Source organism: Rhinolophus sinicus, linkage group LG03 (assembly GCF_036562045.2).
Source record: "Rhinolophus sinicus isolate RSC01 linkage group LG03, ASM3656204v1, whole genome shotgun sequence".
In the NCBI taxonomy this organism is placed as follows: domain Eukaryota; kingdom Metazoa; phylum Chordata; class Mammalia; order Chiroptera; family Rhinolophidae; genus Rhinolophus; species Rhinolophus sinicus.
Window position 1 is genome coordinate 196,473,550 of NC_133753.1, and position 17,876 is coordinate 196,491,425.

Below are 17,876 nucleotides of genomic sequence, written 5' to 3' on the forward strand. Positions count from 1 at the left end.
CCTCTCTCATCCCTCTTTTCACTCTGTTCTTGTCCTCTTTAACTCCGGAGAACAAACCCTAGCTGACAATGGGGTGCACCCGTACTGGCCAGCCCCCACCGAGACCCGGATGCCTCTCCTCAGTCCCCGGGTTCACTCCAGCCTTCACCCACCAGCTGCATGTCAGGTGATCTGATTTTGTACATTTCTGAAACACGTGCATATTCCTGACCTGAGGCCCATTAACAGTCCTGTCCTCCCATTTTCGCCCTTTCATTCAGTTTAAATGAGTTTTGCAGTATTTTCTATGTTGAAGAAGTTCCATTCATTGACCATAACTAAGGTGCTTAGCTGGACACCTGATTCTGTCCTTCCCACCCGCAGCCTCCAGACCATGTGTCCCATGTGCAGTGCTGACCTGCCACGACCCAGGAAGGAACCGGCAGCAGCTGCCTGGCCCCACATGATGGCCCCGCATCTGTCCCTCCCACCCCTCAGTGCCTAGGCTGGTCAGTCTTGAGCAGTGCACCCAGGCAGTGCCTCGGAAGAGACAGTGACTTCACGTGTGTCCTTGGCAATTGCCTCAGCCACTTCTCAGTGGCATTGCCCACAGCCACAGAGGGCGCCATGTTGCAGTGGTTTCATCCCAGCGACTTCCTGGGGGCAGGTGTGACCAGACTTCTGATCACCGTCTGCAGCAGGGCCTGGTGGCCTCACAGGTTCTACAGGACATACTCCTGAGACCACCCCCTGCCTGGGAGGCCCACCACTGGCTCTAAGCCTGTATCCCCTTCTTTGCCTGTCAACCCTGTCCAATATTTTATAGATTCGATCAATGCCACATCCTCTTTGAAGCCTTACTCACTCCATCACTACATTTATTCCTCATCTCTACTGGTTTTAAAATACAGATTGTATTGTTATTATCCAGGTATGGTGATGCCAACAGATCAGGAGACAATTGTCGCTGTTAATGGATTGTGACTCACAGATCCCAAGAGGAGAAGGCAAGCACCTGACAGGGACCACACCTGGAAGGAAGCACCAGGGTCAGGAGGCAGAGGGCGGGCGGGGCGAAAGGGACAGGAGCCCTTATTGTGGTTTCCGCAGGAAGGGGCAGGTCAGGCCATGTAGAGAGGCTTAGGATTGGCTGTTTGCATAGCCGCAGGGTCCGCTGGGATGTAGGGGCTGTCCTTAGCTGTCAGGCACCTGCGGGGACTAGGACAGGGAAATGGCTGCCCCTGTGGAAGTGCCCCATAAGGAGGGGGTTGGTTTACACATGAAAGGTGCACTTGCAGGCTAGCCCTGTAGGGGGCGGGCTCTCCAGGGTTAGTAAGACCCAGATGTGGAAGCAGCGAAAATACAGAAAACCAGAGACATGATTAATAAACCCTCTTTCCTCTGGACTCTCATATCCTGCCATATATTCTTACTTGTTAACTTATCTAACTTATTTAATAATCTCTGTCATAAAAGGATGCTTTCTCATTCAACTTTATGTATTTTTTAACATCTACTAGTATTGAATGCCAATTGTAAATATTCAATAGATATTTATTTGTCCAATGGTAGCACAATAGAAATTTACTAGGAATGTGGCAGAGAGAGAAGAGAGTGGAGGAGACGAAGAGGTTCGCTCTAAGGTGTTGCAGGCAGGGGGTGGGGGGTGGATAAATGAAATTAAAAGGAACATGTGTGCTTTGTCTGCAAGACTCATTATTCGACCTCTAAACGGATTGTCTATTAGTAACCGGCTACTGTATTGAATCTCTAAAGAAACCCTTACACAACGCAAAAGAGCTAGTAGGTCATAAACAAGCTGAAGAATAAATTCTGCTCTTCGGACAACTCTTATCTTTCCCTCACCCAGTACTCAAGTTTATGTCCTCATTTTTAGCGCCTCCTAGAAAACCCGATATTAGCTTAACAATAGTAATAGCACATGAGACTTTCTATTAAACACGTTGCACGTAAAATGCACATTTATTGCGGGTCTGAGTGGGGGTCCTTACTAAATTCATTTCCTTTGCGTTGTGTGAGGAATGGCCTGGATTTGGTGGCAGTCATCACACTACTGAGATGATTTCAGGAGACAAATGCAGAATCAGGGACCCAGAAAACCAAAGACTCTGGGAAGTTGGCCAAAGCTGCACTTCATACCAATCTTTCCAATTAGATTTGCAGATGCCTCTTTTACTCAGTGGGGAATCTGGGGGATAATGGACTATTTGTACAGTATGTGTTAATCTAATTATCTTTTTTCATTTAACAACTTCAAAGTATCATAAACACAAGATACTCATTAATACTTCTGAGTGATGCAGAAAGCCGGCCGGAGATGTTACTGCTGGGTCTTGAGAACAAACTGCTTTTGGAAACTGGTTGTCCCTGCTCTGACCGGGGGACAGAGAACCTAGAGAGGAACCTTACAACTTTCCTTTTTGGGCACAGGATCTCAGGAATGAACACAGCACAGGCTTGTGGTGAGACCGTGTAGGACGCAGGGCTAATAAGGTCAGAGGACCCGTTCTCACACATTTATGGGGCGGGGGAGGTCCTCGTGCTTCACTGAGGTACACAATGGTCGCTGCAAGGTAAGCTTTGTGATACATTCATCGTGTTAGTGATGGACGCAGCGAGGTGTTGCCTGCGGTGTCTCGGTTCTCCTCTCATATCTCAGATGGACAAGTGCTCCTTCTCTGTGTCAATGTCATCTCTTCCCACTGTGCTCTCAGTGCCCATCCCCTCCCCCAGCCCAGCCTCCTCAGGACTCTCCATTGCCCAGAACTGGGTGAGGGTCACCTGTTTCCTGGAACTTGCACGTCAATCCTGGTGGCGGGATATTAGTTTCAATGCCTCATAGAGCGAAACCTAAAACTTTAAAACCAGAGTATTAATCTACTGTTTAGGGGAGTGGCACATACAGCACTTGAGCTCAGATTTCTTGAGTCTAATTTCATCTTATCATGATTCAGTATGTGGATGAAAAAAGGATTCCACCAAAAGGAACCTCACAGGGCGATCTGATCATAAATTCCCAACTGGACAGGTCATGGTGGGTCATCACGCCCCAGGCATATAATTTAGTAAGAAGTTTACCTTGGCTATAGGCAACCCTCTTCTTTGTTTCTGTGCATGTAGGTTAATGCATCTTTGAAATAAGTGTGCCCACCCCAAGAGAGCACAGAATCTTGTTCACTATCCTGTAATCCAATCTTGGCCCTACTTTCCCCCACCTCATGTCATTTTCCTCAGGTCCCCTCCTTAATTTTAAATGCAGAGAAGAAGCTGCAAACCTACTGTCACTCTCCAAAGCATTTGAGATCTTGCTTCCCGGCAGCTGTCATCAGTTTGGCTCCAATAAATGCTTAGAAAATTCTTTGCATGGTTGCATGTTTCTTATGTTGACAACTAGTAGAAATAGTTTGAATCTTAGTGACCATAGAAAGGGGGAAATGGAAAAGAAAGAGATCAAATTCTGTGGGTGGAAGATACTGCAAAGGTCCACAGCCTGATCTTTGAAGGGCTGCCACCAACCATCTCAGCGTCTGTCCTGGGCCCATGTGGCCCTGCAGGCTGGTCCTCAGGGGACTCAGGTGGCTCATTCAAATCTGAGCCCACCTACAAGAAGTGTCCGTGTCAGCCCTCAGGCTCTCTCCTCTTCTTCACGTTCCTTGTGATGAAAACTCACATCCTCTTCCTACCCTCCCACCCGAGGGAACAAACATGCACCTCTGATCACCTTTGTTTAGTTCCATTCTAGTCAAGGTTTTCAGAGAGAAACAATGTTTCTGTAAACAACAACAAGACTAAACATCCTTCGTGGGAAATTTTTATATTTTAAGAGACAGAATTTTTATAATCAAACTTATAATGCTTGCAACCAAACTTCATCAGAAAATAGTTTTTAGAGATTAAAACATTGAACAAAAAAATCCCAGATTTTGATTTAAAACTGGGCTTTATAGAAGACATACATTTTTTTTCATGAATCAAACACTTAGTCCTATAAAGAACTGTTATTTATTTTATTTTTTTTAGCAGCACAAGAAAAGCCAAAAGTGTTTGGTTTATTAAACTTGATGTAACGTACCTAACAGTATGTTCAAGATTTTCAAGCAGATTCTGTTTTTTCTGGTATAATTTCTCTTTGTCCACATTTTGCAGCTTCACTAAAGTTCTCCCGCCACGTCTAAAACATTTATTGTTTTATATTGTCATTTGTGCAGCTGACGCTGGCTGCTCTCAGGCACAGACTTCCCACTGGCGTTTCAGATCATGTTCACCCTAAAGATGTGAACGAACATACTGTCACGGCCTCCTGAATTTCCACTACATAACAAAAGTAATAGGGAGATGGGAAGAAAAGTGACATTGGCTCTAAAAATAGGGAAACAAAACAGAGGTGCCATCCACAGAGAAGAAACTTTGACGAGGTTCTGCAGGGCTGATTTGAGGTGACAACCAATAGGCAAAGTGTCCCGAGGAGCACAAGCCACTGCTGGAGGGCTGAGGGCCGAGGCCAGGGAGAAATAGAAAACGATTCAGAAGACAAATTACACACTTCCTTAAAAAAGGACACATCATGAAAGCTTGATGGTGGACTTCATCACTAAAGTTTCCTATACGTCTATGAAAACAAAAAAGACGAATGTTACAGAAAATTTGACAGAGGATATTAGCAAGGACTTCATATACACAAAGTAAATATAACTGGATAAGTGGTGGTAAATTTATGGTAAAATTCATTCACGATAGAAGAAATGTGCATCTACTTGGTATCGCTTAGAAATATAGGACAATCGACTCTAAGCAAGAGAGCTGGAGGTGTATCCACCCTCTTAGGAGCAACAGCTGCAGGAGGCTGAGAGATTTCATGGTGACACCTGGTAGCCAAGGCGCCATTGCCTCCCCATCATGGCTTCTCTGCTCCATCAGCCCGGGGCACACCGTCTGCCAGCCACCTGCTTCTCCCCGTGGCCCAAGGCCTTCTCTGTCCCCAGGCTTCTCTCTGATGCACCGGACATGGAGATGCTGAAGCATGAACACCCCCCTCCCCGCCCTCCACCAACTGATGACTAAACCCTGATGGTTGGTAGGCACCCCTGTTCCCTGCCTCCCCTGGGGTGCACGAGGAGGTCTCTGCTCTACTCCCATACCCAGAACTCCCCATGGAATCAATCATTATTTTAAGAATAATTTAGTTATTATTATTACATATTATTACATATTATTATTATTCCTCTACTTTAATAATTATTTGTTTTAAAGACAATATCCAAGCAGGTTTTCAAAAGTTCAGTAGAAGATTTACCATGATCTTTTAAACTCTAATTTACCACAAGTAGATCAAAGTTATGCAATGAAGACATGATCTTTGGAAGCAGGAATCTTGTGTGTGTGTGTGTGTGTGTGTGTGTGTGTGTGTGTGTGTATAAATTATCAAGAAAATCTCTTTGAGGGATGAAGAGCTGGGCAAGATGCCACGTGAGAAGCCAGTGAGAGTGTGTGCTGGGATCAGAGCTGTGCCCAGCTCGCTCTAGGAAAACGGCCACTTAGTTCACGTTGGCATGTGGCTACTTGACAATCGGGTCCAAGATTTCTGCCTCCTCTGATAATTGAATTCTAGCCTCATTGTTTTGGCAACTTTTTAATGCAGAAAAGCATATAAAACACACACCATACAAAGTAATGAACATAAAATTTGGCTCAAAAGTAATGCACCCATTAGGAATTTTTGATGTACATAAATAGATTTTATGGAGAATGTTTCAGAAAAAGGAACAAAGTGTCAGAAAAGGGAAAGTGAGTGCACACATGTATCCACAAATTAAACTCAGGATTAAGGGAGGCCAGAGTTGGAAATCTATTTGTATTTCAAGGGTTTCTTGGAGATTGTAGCCACCAAAGGGAACCTTTGTAAGGAATTCTTGTTGGAAAGAATAGAAACGATGTGCTTGCTGACTGGAGAATTCTTGTCAACATGCCGAGGCCATGTATGCCCTGAATTTAGGAAGCCTGCGTGTTCCAATGGCCTAGAGGACACCACTGCGTTCTCGCTTATGGAACCACAGTGAGGTTCTCATTGTGAGAAATGGATGGCCTGGGTGCCAAGTGTCATCAGATGCAGCATTGAGACCCTGAGAGGTCCATCTGAGGGACCCCCCCAGGCTGCTGGTGTACTTTTGCTGCGATCCCTGTCCATCAGTCTCATCCAGGCACTGGGACAGGGCTTTCTCATCCCCAGATTTCTGATGCTTTCAACACAAACTTAGACCTGGTCACTCAGCCATCTGCGATAGGCACAGAACTTACTGCCTCCATCCATGGACCATCATTGTAACAGTGTACACATTTCCTTCTTTGATCGGGGTACTTGTGAATCCTTCGATTTGCTGCATCAGTCCTTCGATTTGGGGCATCATGGAACAGAGTGTTATCTGTCTACAAGGCCTCTATGTGTTCAGCTGTCTATCAGTGACTGTTTGTGGACACCACGTTTTACATCTTGGGTAAGCCATTTAACCTCTTTAGACGTCTTAATTGACAAAATGAAGACTTTGGACCATTAATCTGTTGTACCTAATGACTTGTCAGGCCCACCATTTCCCCCTTAACCTCTCAAGATTTTATTATTGTTGTGATCTGCATTCATTCCAGTCATCTAGTTTATTCATTTAAATTGCTATGCAATATCTCACCATGTGGATATCAATTATTCACTGACACACCTGCCCTAAGACTATAGTAAGGAACAAAGTCTGGATTTGGGGGAATCATCAACATTATCAGCATCTGGGACTCCCAAACCCCAGTGTCTGTTTCACAATATACACAGGAATCACTGGGGGAGATTTCCTTCAGGGAATTACTCATTCTTTAATTAGTTGGTTTACAACTTCAATTGGGATTGACGCCTTGTTGTTTTTTTTAAAACAAGTAATTTTTAATCATTAAAACTTCAATGATTATTAGTTTAACTCATGGGGAAAAAAAAAAAAAAACTATCAACAGCATTTGTAAAAATACCCCCACTTCCTTTGAGGCCCCTTTGAGTGACTGACAAGCTGGTAAAGTGAGGAGGCGGTTTTGAAGGTGAAGTTCATGAGCTAAAGTGCTGTGTTATGTTTGGAGTGAGCTAGGGATAACACTTTGGTGTTATCTAACTATATAAATTGCGTGAATCATGTAATTACTTTGAACAAACAACCTAATCTGTACCTGAGAATATTTTTCACCTTGCTTGTTTTGTACTGCTGACTGTGAAAATCCCTTAAGCTAATGTGGATCCACCACAGAACACCAGAAACCAGTGAGTGATTTAACATAATGCTGTTTATAATTGCAGTAGTCTCCAGACCGATCATGGAGTTTCATACCTTTGTAGACGGATATCAATCTAGATGAGACCTCATCAGTAATGGAGGGAAAAAAAGGTGGCAGAGCAATTAGGGTCGGAGAGAGTAGAAGGGATAGCAGGAGAGGCAGGAAGGGCACATGCTGTTGGCCTCTGATCCACCAGCTATTCCAATCCAGGACTCAGCTGCTCATTTAGAAAGCTGCGGATCACGACAGTTTTTACCCAAACAAGATGGATCACGGCCTGGAGGCCACGTTGATTCTGGGGGCAGCTCTCAGATCAGAGCCCTAGGGACCATAAGTAGGAAATCAGCAGGTATTGGCTAATACCACTTATAATAAAGGACACATGTGAATACTATAACTTCCTACACAAAAATCCGTCTCCAGGGAGAAAGCTGGCAAGACGCTAAGTTATAAAAATCACATTAAAAATCCATAATTGGTTTGAAACGATACTAATGAAAAGAGAAGTGGTTTGAAGTCACTAAATCTGGTCTGAAGCCACAATAAATTGGCTTGACTGCAGTTATAGAAAATTTTGCACATGCAGAGTTTGTAGCATGTTGCTGCTGTTTTGCCTAAAAATAAATCTTAGCTTAACTAGGTTTCAAGGATGTGATGCCAGGCCCCACCTGGCCTGACCAGGCACTGCCACAGGCTATGGCTGCAGTGGTGGCGGGGACTGCGACCCTGAGGTCACCTGGCCCAACCTGTACGAGCAGCTACCTCACCTACAAGCGGTGTGAACCAGGATGTGTGACTCACCTTTTCTGAGCCTCAGTTTTCTCACCTGTAAAGAGTAGAAGGCCATCATTTTACCTATTTCTGAGTCTGAAGAAAAAAAAAAAAAAAAAAAATATATATATATATCTAAGATGCAGAGTCCTTAACACAGGCCTGTCACAAGGGTGACACTCAAACACAGTGACTGCAGAGAAGAACTCTTTCGGATGGTCAGCAGAGGTCCAGCTGTCACGTGGGTGGCCATCCACATACTGGTACGTGGAGCCCAGCACCTTCTGGGGAAGACCCGGGATGTGGAGCAGGGAGTTTGTGTCTGGTGGTCCTCCTGAGCTGGTCTAGAAGCCTCTTCCCAGAGTAGGAATGCTGGCAGATGGCTGGACAGCTTTGAGATCCAGACTTGGATCGACAACTCTCATTTGGACAAAAGCTTCAGTTGCGCTTTCAAAATGCACTTGTGTGGAGCCCCCGTGGAAGAAGAGCTGGTTTCAGTGTGTGCTGAGGAGTGGCTTTCTCAGGGACAGGTCAGGGAGCAGACAAATAGGAAGCAAGCATGCAGTCCTAGGGCCACGGGACCCAGAAACGAACAGGAACTTGTCCTGCAGGACACAGGTCCCTTCTCTGACCACTTGAATAATGTTCTCATGTCATAAGAAGAATGGATATGGCTGAGACAGCAAATTATTGCCTAGTAGCTACTCTCCCTTCTTCATGAGTAATTGGACCCCCTGTTTTAATTCTCACTTGGGCATATGGCGTACATTTCCCATGTACGCGGGTGCTTGGCAAGGTCAGGAGAGCAGTTGTAGCCAGCAGAATGTCAGCAGAAGTGGCACGTCTTCCTGTGAGATGAGGCCCTAGAAGGACACTGTGCTCGTCTGCCTCCTTCCTGCCGGCTGAAACGTGGGCACAATGGCTGGAGCTCCAGCAGCAATCTTGGACACTGAGGTGGCACTGCATGCTATGCCCGAGGATGGCACTGCAGCCCAACGGCGGGAGCCTCTGAAGTCCTGTGAAGCCCACTGAGTGTCCTCCACGGCCTGCCCTGACTTCTCATTCATGGGGGGGAAACACTCATCACTCTTGTTTTGCCCAAATCTGCTTCTTTCAGGGACAGAGATTATGACTCATTCTTCTGTGTGCCACTTCCACTCACCTCCAGAGCGACTCATCATTGTCTGCAGAGAAAGAGATGAGAATGAGGGGAGAGCAGGTATATCAAGAAGCAAAGGGGAAAATAATATTCTGAAGTGATATAAGAAGGAAACAACATTCACCCTCAGGACCTGACTTAATGGTTGAAATACCAGCATGTATTTGTTCTTCCTCACTGTTAGTATTCGTTTGTAAGACCCTCCTGTTGTATCAGTTGAGGTGTTTTCTACAGTCACATGGCTGGATTGAATGACTGATACTTCGTGGCCTCTGTATGGAAACTTCAGTCGCTTTTCCTTGGGAGCCCTGGAGTGTGTAAGCTCGGGTTGCAGAGGTAAGTGTCCAATTCCAGCTGCACTTGATTACTTTGCGAGCAGCGTCTCCATCAAGCATGTGGGCTCGCGGGGAAGCCCTGAGGAGGTGAGACCCTGGAGGTGTGGCAAAGCTGCCTGCCACTCCCTTTTGCAGGACGAGCACCCACCGACTGACCTTGTGGAACAGCTGTCGCCAGAGCCAGGGCGGCCTTCTTTTGCTGGAGAACACGGTGACTCTGGCATGTCTGTGCTACCCAGACCTCTCCACTCGGTTAATAGTTCACTTGCCACATAACTTATTCCTGACCCCAATGGTGTTTCAAGTGTTCCAGTGACCACCCTGGTCACTGAGTAACTGGGGTTAACACAGATGCACTGTGAACCCCCTAGAATGCTGTCTGCTTAGGCCTCCGTGCTGCATGGCATGTTGGGAATCAATTTCCTTCAGCGGAAGGATTCATGTTTTGTGCAGAGAAGGCTCCTTCACCCCGCGGAGGGCAGTGGAGCACCAAGCAGTTGGGCCAAGGCTTTGGGAAGACCCGCTCATCCTCGGGCCGAAAGTGGCAAGGGGGACATCGCTCAAAGTAAGCTTATGCGCTCCTGCTTGAATAGGTGTATCACTCCCCACATGAACCTACACGGGTACACACACTGCATGGACAGGTGGGAAATGCCCCCAGTCTCCTTTGGGAATGCTGCTTTCTGGCTTATAAATATAATTTTTTAAAGCATCAAGATGAAAAATGCTAAAACATATTGTTCAAAGCTGACCTTCAAAGACGTACTAAAGCTTGCGTGGTCCCAGGCACTGCCCAGAGCTGCCCTGTTTGGTGGCACCCACCTTTCTGTTGGTTGCATGGGCAGTGATGCCAGTTCCCAGGCCCTGGGGCCCGGTTTGCATGGCAGCATCTGTCCTGTCCATGAATTTGAAAGCCAGCAGCCTCCACACCTTTGGACATCAGAAGCTTTTGTGTCTGAGATCAGGCTTCCAGTAGGCTTCTGGGGTTTCATTTCACACGTTTGCCCATATTGGGGGGAATGCATTCTGGCACGTGTGACGTTGCAAAGCCAACTCAGTGGGTGACACCAAGAGCGAGGCTGGCCCTCCTGGTGATCCCCTCTGATGACGCGCTGAGTGTGGCCAGGGGATCGCAGGAGGATTTCAAGTCCTCATCTTCCTACAAGGACCCCATGTCGCCTCTGTGTCCCCTGTTCCCTGGTGGCTCCAGGCAGTTGAAGCACAACCCAGCAAACCACGGACACGTACAGCTGCCATCTGGCTTTCAAGAAGACCAGGGAGCAACATTCCCCATTCTGATTACGGATTTCCAGGGGCAGCTGACAGTCCTATGGCACCGACCACATGCCTGAGACTGTTTGTTAGCCTGTTTCCTCAGCACCATCACTCTCTCAGGTGGACGAGGTGGATGAGAGTCCCTACTTCACAGCTGGGGACACTGAGACCCACAGGTGTGAAGGAACAGCCACAGTCCAGCCAGACACTTGACCTGGTCATCTTGGCTTCAGCATCTGTGTTTTCGGTAACACTCTCTATCGGGGACTCCCTGGACAACGCCTGCAGGTCTAAAGGACGGCACTGGTTCTGCTGGCCCTGGATGGGGAAGCCACTGCTGCCCTTGGTCTCTGTGTATCCAGAAAGAACCATGACAAGAGTGACTTGGTCAGGATTTACAACCTAGCATGTCATGGTGTTTTTTCACTGCCTCAATGCTGCTGGGCTGCTGAGTCTAGAAATAGCTCTCTGAGAATGAATGCCCTACCCTCCTCAAGGGACATGATTGCTCATAGGCTTTCTGAGGTTAAGTGGGTCCCTAACAATTCATTGTTATGCTGAGCACGTGCCTTGACCCGCCCACCCCCACCCAGGAATGAGGAAATACAAGGGAATTACCACAGTACAGCCTGGGTTCCCTGCAGTGCATTGAAGAATGCAATTTAGTTTGTCAATCTAAACATCTATGGCCAACACATGTTTGCTTCCTGTTTGTACAGTTTCTTTCTAAACAACACCATGTTTCACCTCTGCCATTTTGGTCAAAGCTCACACCTGTCTTGGGGGTAATGTGACAAGTGGGTACCTGTGATTTTAGCTTCTATAACCAAAGTCACAGAACTGTGCATGACCGAAATGCTGATTTAGTCCCCGGGCTAACCTTGCAGTTGGCTGCCAAGTGTTCGCTGCGATCAAGATGTATCATGTGTCCTCATTTCCTTGTGGTTCCTATGCTGGTTAAAGCTGTTTAGCTAGGATTTAAAACAAACAGAAAACCATTTTGGTGTGTTTAATCAATGTGATCAGAAGCCAAGTTTCACTCTGCACTAGAAAGTCTTCTAGGCTCACCTCCCCCCGCAATGTGTGTTCCTGGGACTGCAAACAGGTGTTTCTTTGGAAGGAATCTGCGATCAAATATAGTTCAGAAACGCACAGTGGAACCCAGCTGGCATGGTTTTTTTGTGATAGAACTGTCACACCTTTAACCTGAGCAGAAGTCTTCAGATCCCCTGGAGGGCAGCAGAGAGAACAGCTTTGTTGAGGGCCATTGCAAAGGACTGCCATTCATTCAGGTCTCATTTAGGAAACAATATGCTAGATTTAGGATTGTAGAGGCAAATTGTTACGGCTTTTGCTTTCAGCCTTTTCATGTACTCCACCCAGTTAGGGATCTGAGGTGAAAGTGAAAAATTAAATAAATGAACACATTGCGTGTTTACATCTGGAAAGTTCCAAATGTGTAGGGAAAGTGTAATTAGACAGGCGTCTGGCACCCACATAGCACACCATTTAATAGATCCTTTCATGTTGCTCCTTGGGTAAAGATTTTTTTTTTTCCTTTGCAACCTAAAGTCCAGTGCACAAGTAGACCAGAAGAGATGTCTGCAAGGCGGCTGTCAAATCTGGCAACTCCTCGTGGTGGTCATATATATAGTGACTATTATACCGATATGATCTGGGATGCACATTGTCTGGCAGTGGTAAGACATAATTTGTACCTTCTGAAAAGAAAAGAATATGCAGCTGAATACTGAGCTTTAAAATTAGTTTTGGCTCATGATTTAATTTTTCTACATATTGAAGTAAAAATTATAAGTGCATATGAACATAAGTTGATTTCCTGTATCTCCTCTTTAAACCCAGCTCCTTTTGGCATGCCCCCGTTTTGCATTGCCTTTGCAATAAAAAAGAATCAGATAGAGTATTTTGAAAGAGGACAGAGCAAGAGGGAGAAAGAAGGAAGGAGGGGAGGAGGTGGGGGAGAGTTGCAGGGTTGAGGCCTCGGGCAGCCTATTGCAGTGCTGTGTTGTTCCTCAAATTTATAGTCTTAGAAAATGGTCACTCAGGCATGACACGACCAGGGCACAGCCAGAATATTCAGCTAATCAAACACGCTTTCATCCAGTTGTTCTGGATAAAGGGTATGAGGCGATGGGTAATTCCTAGAGTTTGATGGCCTCCATTGTGGAGAATCTGGCCAAATTGTAAGGGGCATAGGAAAGCAAAACAACGTTATAGCCACATGTTGGTGACAGAGTAGTGAATAGCAGGTTGGGGCAGTGAGGGTCTTGGGGTGAGGGACAGGGAGAAAAAATCAGAGCCAGTGAAGAGAACACATGGTTAAACTCGATTGTTTACAGTGATGCTGGCACTTCTGGTGTGAGCTGCTCCAGCTGTCCCAGGTTCTACCTCCTGTGCCATGAGGTCCTATGGCTGTGAGTGTGGGAATAACACACAGGCAAGGCATTGAAATATCTCTGCAGAGGTCATAAGGGCTAAGAGAACGTTTTTGTTTACTAATACCTCCTGGTTTCCTGTTTCTCCCTGGTGGCATTATTTGTTTCCCTGGGGCGCTTGCTTTCAGGTGAAGGGTTTTGTCCAATAGCAAATCTTTAAAATAGCAGGAAACGAGTGAGGAGGGTGTCCTGGGCAGGTAAACAGCCAGTTAGCTCACCGTTCCCTATGTTTCTTGTAAACCCAAATGTTAAAATTAAAATGGCAACATGAAATCAGGCCAAGTAGCAATCTCGAAGCAAATTTACTACATCGCTGGAGAAGATAAGGAGGGAAATCAGAGAAGAATGCCCACTTAGCCTGGCGGTAGTGGAGAGAGGAGAATTCAGAGGAAACAAAGGGAAATTATACACTGCACACATACACACAAGAGCAGGACAAGAGGGCCACACTGTTGCAGTGAAAAGCTGACTGCTAAGTCCTGAGACACTGGGAGACAAATACCTTCCAAGAAAAAGCAAAAAAATTCCCTCTGGGTTTATACATTCCCAGCCAACAAAGTTTAGGCTCTCAGAAAAATGTGCCTGAAAACAGGGGACTATAATGCAAGCCATTGTGTAGTCCTCGCCAGGGCATGGCGGCATTCACAGAAGACACAGGAGATACTGAACTCAGGGTCCGCAGCTGAAGGGGGTTCCCTCACCTCTGGTGGAATTCCTTTGCATCTGAAATGCGCATGTTCTCAAGGACACTTTTCTCTCTCCCTGGCCTATTGTCAGAGCCAGGCTTTCGCGTAGACAGTGAATCTGTGGCTACGTGGGGCAGTGCCAAGAGCGGTCAATGATAAACAAGTAGTCATGCCACCAAGAACGTGCCCGTGGCTGGGAAGTAGTCACGGTGGCTGGTGGCTGTGGTGCAGGCTGAGATGCTTGGCAGTCTCTCCCCCAGCCCCGAGGTTGCGCGTGCGCTGTCCTTTGCTTTCTGAAAATACTATGAGCTAGCTGGTCCCTCAATGGCTCAGGGGCTTCTCCAAGTTAAAGGCAACAGCACATGAGCTATCATCTCTACCCAGCACTTTCTCTTTCTACTTTGATTTCTGTTACTTAAGCTTCTCCTCTTTTTGTTGTCATTTTGTTTCCCCTCCCAGCTAGTATTCTGGCTATTTCTATTTGATACTCACAATATAGTCAACTCACAGAATTCACTCTCAAACCCTCCCTTCATGCCTTCTCTACCATGGAGTAAAACTGCAATTTGGTTTGGGGTTCTAAGACTGAGTCCTGGGAAGCCACAGGATGTCTCTGAGGGGCGACCAGGGAAGTCCCATTGTGGGAGGGGACTTCAAGATGTCACCTTCGCCACGCACCAATTACAAATAAAACGGCACGCTGAGCAGAGAAATCCCAGCTTGCAGAGAAAGACCAGGGCCCACAGAGACTTCACAGTCAAGTGTGAAATATGGAATCTAGAAACCAAATCACATCTCCATTTTGTTAGAGTTTTAAAAAAGGATACATGTCATGAGCCTTTTGAAATTCTTTCTCATGACTCCAGTTAAATAGGCTGGAAATACATTCCGTTACTGTGCGTTTCCACATTCTGTGTTAGTTGTGTTAGTCTTCGAATAGTCACAGACACAATTTCCAATACTGTTTTTGTAGCACGAGAATAAAATGACTGAGTTTTAAGGGAGTGAAAAGGAAGTTCAACATAAAGAAAACATTTTCAGTGAAAGTCCACACGTTTGAAGAGCTAGATGAATAGATGCATTTTATATAATGTTTATTCAGCAGAGATGATGTACTTTTCTGGGTTTTAATTACTAGACTATTTTTAGAGCAGTTTGAGGTTTACAGAAAAATTACACAGACAGTACAGAGAGTTCACATACACCCCTGCTAACTTAGAAATACAATCACCCTCAAAGTGGAGGCAACCAGCGTTTACTTGAGATCAATAAGAACAGCTGCTATGGATGCACTGAGTCAGGAGGAAGCCCCAATGACATTCCAGTCAGGAGACAAAGGCCGCGGGTATTTATGAGAAAGGGCAGGGGAGCAAGTACGTCCTCAGAAGGAAGGCACTTCTATCGGTGCAGATAACATAACCGTCACAATAATTTTAAATCGTGTTTTGAATTTTCATTCCAGCAATCATAATATCTCCTTTCTTGTTATCTTTGCAAAAAGTTCTTTGGCACACAAGTTTGCTCAGGCTCAGTCTGACAGTTATTTTGTGGTGTTTTAACATTCAAAGGTCCAGACCTAAGACGTGCTGGGCTGTTCGTCTGACATGGCAGCTCCAGCTCCCATCTGAAGGGGCTCCATGTATACTATTGTGTGCACCCACGTCCCCACCCAGTTTCCCTATTGTTACTGACTACTTGCATTAGCGTGGTACATTTGTTCCAACAAGGAGCCAATATCACTGATATCGTTTAGTAAAGCTGATGACCCTTTAGTCTGTCCCAGTCACTGAAGAGTTCACAGACTCCAATGGGGGACACAGCTGGGTCCCAGTGTTAGTGGGAAAGTGTGTAAATCATTTCATGAATGCATTTAAGACTCTTTTTTTTCAAAATATGTGTAGCTTGAAATGTGGCCAAATTCAACCATCAGAATTGCTGACTCCTGAAAAAGTATGCCTGGCACTCACATCTGGTAGGTCCTGTGAACTCCATGTAAACGGAGAGTACTTTCCTCCTTTGCTCATGCATCGGTTTTCCTTGGCTTGGGTTCGATTTAGCAGCGTGTATGTAAGTTAAAACTTCCTAGGTTGTCTCTGAGGATGGATGGAAGAAAGAATTTCCTTGCCAGAGTCAGAAATGAGATATGAGAGACCTGGTGTGTTGGGCTGGGTGGGACAGTGTCCAGTACCGGCTCTGCCTTCTCAGCTGGGTGACATTGACTAGACATTATCTGTCCAGGTTACCATTCGTTTTAGTTCTAAATTGAGGAAGCTGGTGTCTAAACCATTTGTAAGGGCATTTCCAGCTCTGAAAATAACAATTCTGCATGCAGTGCAATAGTATTTCTGGTGCAAGGAGGTTTAGGAGGAGATGGACTCAGTACTTCGCAAGCTCCCTCTACTGTCCCTCTTTTGGAGACGCCATGAGACCGAGCAATTTCTTATCTTAGTTGCCAACACTTCAATTGGGCAATCTATGAACTAATGGCTTTTCCCTAGCTTTCCTTGAAAAGAGTGTGTCCCTAGGATCCTCTGCTCCTTTACATTCTTCCTGGTGTCCCCTGGTACCTGTGAGCTGGTGGCTGCCCAGGCATTCTTTCAACAGAAATTCGTTGAATATCTATTGGCACCATACTCTGTGTTAGGCGTGACAATTCCACATTTTCATGAGGTCAGAAAATGGATCAATTTTTCCTTACTTAAATATTTTTATTGTCTTAGTTCAAGGTAAGAAAAATGTGCTCATTAATAATATATGTCACAGGCTATCACTCAAAAACTCTCAAGTTAAAATTTAGAAATTGGCTGATAGGAAGCAAAGCCTTTTCTTTCTGGCATCTTACTCCCTGTGGGTGGGCATAGAATGCTTTCTTCCTGTGGGTCACATGGTCATACCTGTCCCATCAATTATTCCACAATGGGAAAATTCAGGGCACATTAAAGTGTCTTTTTAGTTTTCAATTCATGCACTAGAAGCAATCAGTCTTCTTTTTATGGCAGATGGCTGTGCTTAAGTGACAAAAAGTCTACTTTGTCCTTCCTTCCTTTTTCCCTGTCTTCCTCCTTTTCTTTTCCCTCCCTCCTTCCTTTTCTTTTTTTTCATTTTTCCTCCCTCCCTTCCTTTCTTCCTCATTCCCTTCCTTCTTTCTTTCCATCATCCCTTCCTCTGTACTTCCTTTTTCTATTTTCCTCCCTTACTAAATGCGTGCTGTGTACAGTGTGCTGGAAGCTGGCAATCCTCATAAAAAATGCATGTTCCCTGTCTTCCAGGTTTTCAGATTCTGAGAGCAGCAAATTTAGGTACAAATCCTAACCATAGCAGAGTTCATTGCTTCATCAAGGTAGGTGTGATACTGGAAGACATAAGTTATAAAACCTCTTGCTAAATTAAAGAAACACTGTAGAGAGATGACGTTTGAATGGAAACTTTAAGAAAGACAAGTGGGGTATATAAAAGAACGTGTGCAGTGGTTGGGTCTTAGTATATGCAGAGGTCAGAGAGAAGCAGAAACGTGGGTTCAAACCCAATTCTTCCTTTGACTGGCAAACACTTAATAAGTCACTTAACCATTAGAAGCTTCAGGTTGCTCATTTGTAAACTGGGTTAGTACCATCTGCTTCGATAGAGTTGCAGCGAGGAGTAAACCAAAGAATGCACTTCACAACCTTGGCACGGTGCCTGGGGAAGGGGTAACCCTCTCAGGCATGGCCGGTTGGGGGAGGGCCAGGGCCAGTGTCCATTCCTTTCACAGTCAGAGAACAGCGGACCAGCTGTGGTAACGTTGCTGAGGTTGTGGAGTTTGCTGGGAAGATGGCATGCCTCCACATCCCAGCATGAAGTGTCCTCTCGTGATCACTGACGGCTTCTTCTTGGCCAAGTCGTAGACTTA

The 17,876-nt window shown here is 45.6% G+C and overlaps 1 long non-coding RNA gene across 3 annotated transcripts; it reads right to left on the bottom strand.

Moving 5' to 3' along the window:
• Positions 1 to 3,989: 3,989 nt before the first annotated feature.
• LOC141570739 (uncharacterized) lies at positions 3,990 to 12,451 on the bottom strand. Of its 3 annotated transcripts, XR_012495200.1 has the most exons (4): positions 9,727 to 12,451; positions 8,132 to 9,260; positions 6,295 to 6,385; positions 3,990 to 4,609 (listed from the first exon to the last, which is right to left on the bottom strand). It is a non-coding gene; the product is annotated as an uncharacterized LOC141570739 (long non-coding RNA). The 3 variants fall into 3 exon arrangements; XR_012495198.1 differs by lacking the exon at positions 3,990 to 4,609 and having other exon boundaries at positions 5,228 to 6,385; positions 9,727 to 12,448; XR_012495199.1 differs by lacking the exons at positions 3,990 to 4,609; positions 9,727 to 12,451 and adding an exon at positions 9,360 to 9,712 and having other exon boundaries at positions 5,228 to 6,385.
• Positions 12,452 to 17,876: the final 5,425 nt, after the last annotated feature.